Source organism: Rhinoderma darwinii, assembly GCF_050947455.1.
Source record: "Rhinoderma darwinii isolate aRhiDar2 chromosome 1 unlocalized genomic scaffold, aRhiDar2.hap1 SUPER_1_unloc_21, whole genome shotgun sequence".
Taxonomy (NCBI): Eukaryota; Metazoa; Chordata; class Amphibia; order Anura; family Rhinodermatidae; genus Rhinoderma; species Rhinoderma darwinii.
In genome coordinates this window covers 126560-132652 of record NW_027461658.1, presented here as the reverse complement: position 1 = coordinate 132652, position 6093 = coordinate 126560, and positions in this window count along the sequence as shown.

The window sequence follows — 6093 nt, the reverse complement described above, 5'->3', positions numbered from 1 at the left end:
TTTTTTAAGGCAGGATTCATAGAAAACGGATTTTTGCATGTTTTTTTTATTTTATTTTTTTATGACGTTCACTGTGTGGGTTAAATAATGTAATAACTTTATAGTTGGGGTCGTTATGGACGTGGCAATACCAAATATATGTAGCTTTTGAACTTTTTTTGTTTTGTCCTTTTAATAATAAAACATTTTGTATGGGGAAAAGGTGTTTTTTTAATTTTTTTCAGGTATACGCTACAGGCAGACCTCGGGGCCTTTATTGGGCCCCCCGGCTGATATAGAAGACACCGGCACTCTGCTATCATGCGCAGGGTGCTGGTGGGGTGGGAGAGGGAGCTCCCTCCCTCTCTCCAAAAACACTCAGATACGGTGCTCGCTTTTTGGGTGACGTATCTGAGGGGGTTAAACTCATATCGATCTGACCCGTTCGAGCAGGGATCGTGAAAAGGCGTATTGGCGTTCAGTAACGGGTTAAACAGCCAATAAGAGTGTTTGTTTATTTTTTGGCTGGAATTAGCCTGGATCTGCCAAACACCCAAATTATATTTACCTGTGCTCAACTGTGACCGGAATCTATGAAGAAAAAGTACTGTGGATATAAAGAAGAAAAGAAGTGCCTGGTTTACTTACAAAGCAGAGAAGCTGAATTGCCACCATGAATCTCGCTTCTTATTACTGTATTCATAAATTCCCCCACACTGAAGGAGAATCCAGAGTGACCGTAAGGACAATGTAAACGTTTTTGTTTTTAACATATATGGACATTTTATATTTGACTTTCATTAAAACAGCATAAAAAGATGAAGGTGATGGAATAGAAGAAAAAAACACTAACAAAGTAACTATCTAATTGAATAATTTACCGGCTAAATCGCGTGTCCATTCGCCACCTATGTGGCTATGTTGTGGTTGCCTTTCCGTCTGTTCTTACCCTCAGGGTAGATTCACTTGTGGCAGATTTCTAGTATAAATTTCTGAAACTGTAAATAGTTCCATACATCTAAGTGGGTTGTTTCTGTAGCATCCAACTGCATCTCAAAGCCAGAAGTGGATCCAGCCGGAAAGAAAAGTCCTTCATTTATATTTCCCAATTCTTTTCATACACTTTTTAATTTGCCTAAAAAAAACCTGTGTGATTCCAGCCTTAGACAGGATCCAGGAGGAACGTGTCTCATTTAACCCCTTAATTACCAGGCCATTTTGCATGTTAATGACCAAGGATTATTTTTTGTTTTTTCACCGTCGCATTCCAAGAGTCGTAACTTTTTTTTTTATTCCGTCGACACAGTTTTTAGATGCTTATAACATATTGATTAACTTTTATTAACTTTATTTTAGGAGAGAATTGAAAATAAGCAGCTATTCCAGCATTGATTTTCACGTTATAAATTTACGCCGTTTACTATGCAGCGTAAATAACATGTTAACTTTATTCTATGGGTCGGCACGATTACGGGGATACCAAATATGTAAAGGTTTTATATGTTTTCCTACGTTTGCACAATAAGCCTTTTAGAAAAAAATAACTTGTTTTTGCATCGCCGAATTCCAAGAGACGTAATTCTTTTTTATTTTTCCGTCAATGTGGTCGTATGTGGGCTTTATTTTTGCGGACCAATGTGTAGTTTTCATTAGTACTATTTTGGGGTACATAGGACTTATAGATTAATTTTTATTTAATTTTTTATGGGGGGAATGGGAGAAAAGAGTTTTTTGCGTTTTTTTTTTACGCCGTTCATCCGGCGGTTTAATTAATGTGTTCATTTTATTGTTCAAGTTGTTACGATCGCGGGGATACCATATATGTGTATGTGTTATTTGTTTTGACACTTTTGATTTTCACTAATTTAATTTTTTTTTTCACGAACTTTATTTAACTGATTTTACATATTTTTTTTTTTTTAATCCCACTAGGGGACTTCACTATGCGATCTGCCAATCGCATATATAATGCTTTGGTATACTTTAGTACACCAAAGCATTATTGCCTGTCCGTGTAAAACTGACAGGCAATCTATTAGGGCATGCCTCCGGCATCGCCTCACAGGCATTTGCTGAAGGCAGACCTGGGGGTCTTTGTTAGACCCCGGCTGCCATGGTAACCCGACGGTGACCCGTGATTTCTTTGCCGGGGCAACGATGGGGTGACAGAGGGTGCTCCCTCTGTCAAACACATTAGATGTCGCTGTCACTATTGACAGCGGCATTTAATGGGTTAAACTGCCGGAATCGGAGCGTGCTTCGATTCCGGCAGCTGCAGCAGGAGCCAGGCTGTGTATAACAGCCGTGCTCCTGCCGCTGATCGCGTGGGTACACTGTCAGCACCCGCACCATCACAGGACGGATATATCCGTTCTCCTGCGCGAACTAGCATCTGCTGAGGACGGATATATTCGGCGTTAAGGGGTTAATCCCCTGATGTTTGGTTTCCCTTTGTTATTGAAATGTCTGGTATCACTATGCCGAGAACCGTAGCGCTCTGAGGCCTTCAGAAAGGTTATGGATGTCTATGATTCAGGAAAGGGAAAATGGCAAAACTATTAGATGTCAATCATTCCACTGTCCAGAAAACAATCTGCATGTGGAAATTTCAGACAACTGCCAATTTGTCCAGGCCAGTCTGTCTCAGTAAGATCAGCCTGAGAGCAGAACACAAGATTCTGAGAGAAGTTTCTGAGAACCCCAGAATTTCTTTAAAGATCTACTGCAGATTTTGATTCTCTTGATGTCTACCATTCCAAAAATGCGGCAAAAATTAAAGCTACATGGGGTGCTCCAAAGCAAAACCTTAGTTATCCAGAAAAAAAACATCAGATCTAGACTTTAGTTTGCTCGTGAACAGCTAGGCAAATAACATGACTTCTGGAACAGTCTGCTATGGAAAGAAGAATCAAAAAGTAATTTGTCCCCCAGTATCAGAAGACATGTTAAATTATGAATATTATAAATTATAGACTGGGTTTCACGAGAAAGAAACCTGTAAATTCCTTGAGATCATGGTGGAGGAAATGTTATGGTTTGAGACTGCTAAACTGCATCAGGACCTGGGCAGCTCATCCTCCTCGAGTCCACTAGTAAAGTGCGATTTTGCTGATTATTATGGTTTGGTCAATTTTCTTTGTGCATTGTTTTGTGTTCTGTATAAAACAGAAGTTAATTATTTGTGTTACTATACTGTTTATCCCATTTAAAATTGTGCTCCATGGACAATGCTACCAGGTGTGTCTTGTGCATGTATGTGTGCCTTGAACAGCCGTTTGAGGGTGAATATCTGTGCACTAGATGCGGCATGTTGTGTATTTGGCAGCCCAGGTATTGGATCTAAATATTCAACGTGCAGCAGTTAGGAGCATTGTAAACCTGGAGAGGAGTTTAGAGCTCACTGAGCAAGCACTGGCTGGGGATTATGGTTTGTATCTGATCGTTGTAGTATAGTTAGTTTATATACATGTAGGAATTTGAGTCTTATATTGACTTTTTTCCAGGTGTATTTTTATGGTATATCCCGTATGTAATTCATCCATACATTTTGTGGATTAATCACTGGTCTTTTTTATCTATTTTTCCACAGATATTCACTTACTGTGAAGCAAATTGGACGTTAGTTGCAAGGGAGCAGAGGCCGTTGATTTCTTTGTATGGTATTCTCCAAAAAGTGGGGTATTATGTCAATATCCATTTCTTTTCACTTCCCCTTCCCTAAATTTTGAGGACACATGTTTATTTATCATTAGGAAATATGATTGCTGTGCATAGAGAGGTTTATTTCCTTGAACAAGTATATGTGGCAACCAATGAGGTTATGATACATACCAGCGGAATTGACTTTACGTTTAAACCTTAAATTCTTTAGGATTTTGTACTATTGAAATCTCTAGGTTTAGAGCTGATATTGTTCCTAGTTGTTGTCACACCACCGTATTTGACAGTTTGGATGGACAACCTGGTTTGGGACATAGTTTCTGTTATGTATCTTTATCTTCATTGGTTTTGCCTTTTGGGATTATCCCCACTGTGTTTTGTAATTTTTACAAACACTTTGGTCCTAGCTGTGATATATATGTCATGCTCCACCGATTTCAATGGAGTATGACATTTCTTTGCAGTGATTGTCCTCTCTCAATTATGTATGTAGAATTAGGGAATTAGCGTCATATTTAGTGCTGGAACGCAAGCGCCGTCGTGCACATGCGCGGTGGTTCTCCTATGACCTGATGCGGTCCATTCAGTCGACCTTCCGGTTTGGGCGCCATCTTGGAGAATGCGCGGTGGATGCGCACAGACGCCACGAATTTGGAGCATTGCAACTCGGTACTGTACTATTCTGAAATTATTTATGTATATTAATTGGCCTCTGCCCCTTTCCAATTATGTCCTGATAGCTGATTATACACTTTTACAGTTGTTGACAGTATATATATATATATATATATATATGATTCAATTGTCATATGGTGTTTTATTGTGTATTTTGTACACTTCATCTCACTGACTCTGTGGATGGGTTAAAAATGTAAAGATTTTGTATTTTTATTCACTAATTATACATATAATAAGTATTGATCAATTAGTGTACGGAACAAACAAGTTATAGGAGCTGCACTTTTTGGATTTTTCTACTACATTTGAGTGCTGCCTCTTCTCTTGGATTGTGATTAATTATTGTATGTACTTCCTATATAAACTTGACACTTTGCATTATGTGGTAGCTTGAGAAAGGTTCTGTCTTGAACCGAAACGTCTCTCACTTGAGGTGAATAAAGCAACCGTTTTTCATCTTCATTGAAGTCCTGGTGCCGTTCCTTTGTCCTATGTCTCTCTCTCTATCTATTTATTTATCTATCTACCTATATATATATATATATATATATATATATATATATATATATATAAAAATTATTTATCTTTATTAAAGCTCCACTGGTATTGGGGGTGGGGTGTTAGGGCATTTTATATGTCTGATTTGATATGTAATGTCTTTTATTGAAAAATACAGAAAAACTTAATGAAGCAAAACCCATGTGGGTTTTGATAATAAAAACAAAGTTTGATAAATGCCTGAAGTTGAGGAACTGACACAAACATTGTAGCTACATATGACTTTCATTAGAAAAATAGAAGTGGAAAAACAGACAATTAAGACTCCCGGGCTCTTAGGGTATGTGCACACGACCTATTTTCAGACGTAATGGAGGCGTTTTACGCCTCGAATTACGCCTGAAAAGACGGCTCCAATACATCTGCCCATTGCCTGCAATGGTTTTTACGATGTTCTGTGCAGACGAGGTGTAATTTTACGAGTCACTGTCAAAAGACGGCGCGTAAAATTACGCCCGCGTCAAAGAAGTGCAGGACACTTCTTGGGACGTATTTGGAGCCGTTTTTTCATTGACTCCACTGAAGAACAGCTCCAATTACGTCCGTAAGAGACGCTGCGAAAAACGCGAGTACATGCAAAAACGTCTGAAATTCAGGAGCTGTTTTCTCCAGAATACAGCTCCGTAATTTCAGACGTATTTTGCACTGTCATGTGAACATACCCTTATATTGGAACTGTGACCTGGATATAGCGCCGGTCTAGTACACAGGATCCTGAGTTCATGTCTCAGCAGTGCCTTGTCCTTTCCATATGGTGAAGATGTTCTAGTAAATAGATTTATATTGGTGTCAGGTGACATTTGTCAGATCAATGTTTACATGTGACAGGTTCATTGTCTGCCAAAAAATCATGTAACGGGGAAAACCCTACTGGAATTGTATTAGAAATCATAAAGACGTTTCACTACTTATTCAGGTGACGTCTTCAGTTCTACTAAATTGTAGTAAAGATTTATCTGCACACGTGTAATATAAACCCTTATTTAACCCGTTAGTGACCGCCAATACACCTTTTCACGGCGGCCACTAACGGGCTTTATACTGATGCATACGCCTTTTCACGGCGCTGCATCAGAATAAATCTGCAACACCGGGAGCTGTTAAAACTCCCTGTTCTCAGCTTCCTCCGGTAGCTGAGAACTTGGGGCATCGCTGCTCAAGCAGGCGGATAGAAATCCGCCCGTTTAACACCTTAGATGCGGCGCTCAATAGTGTGCT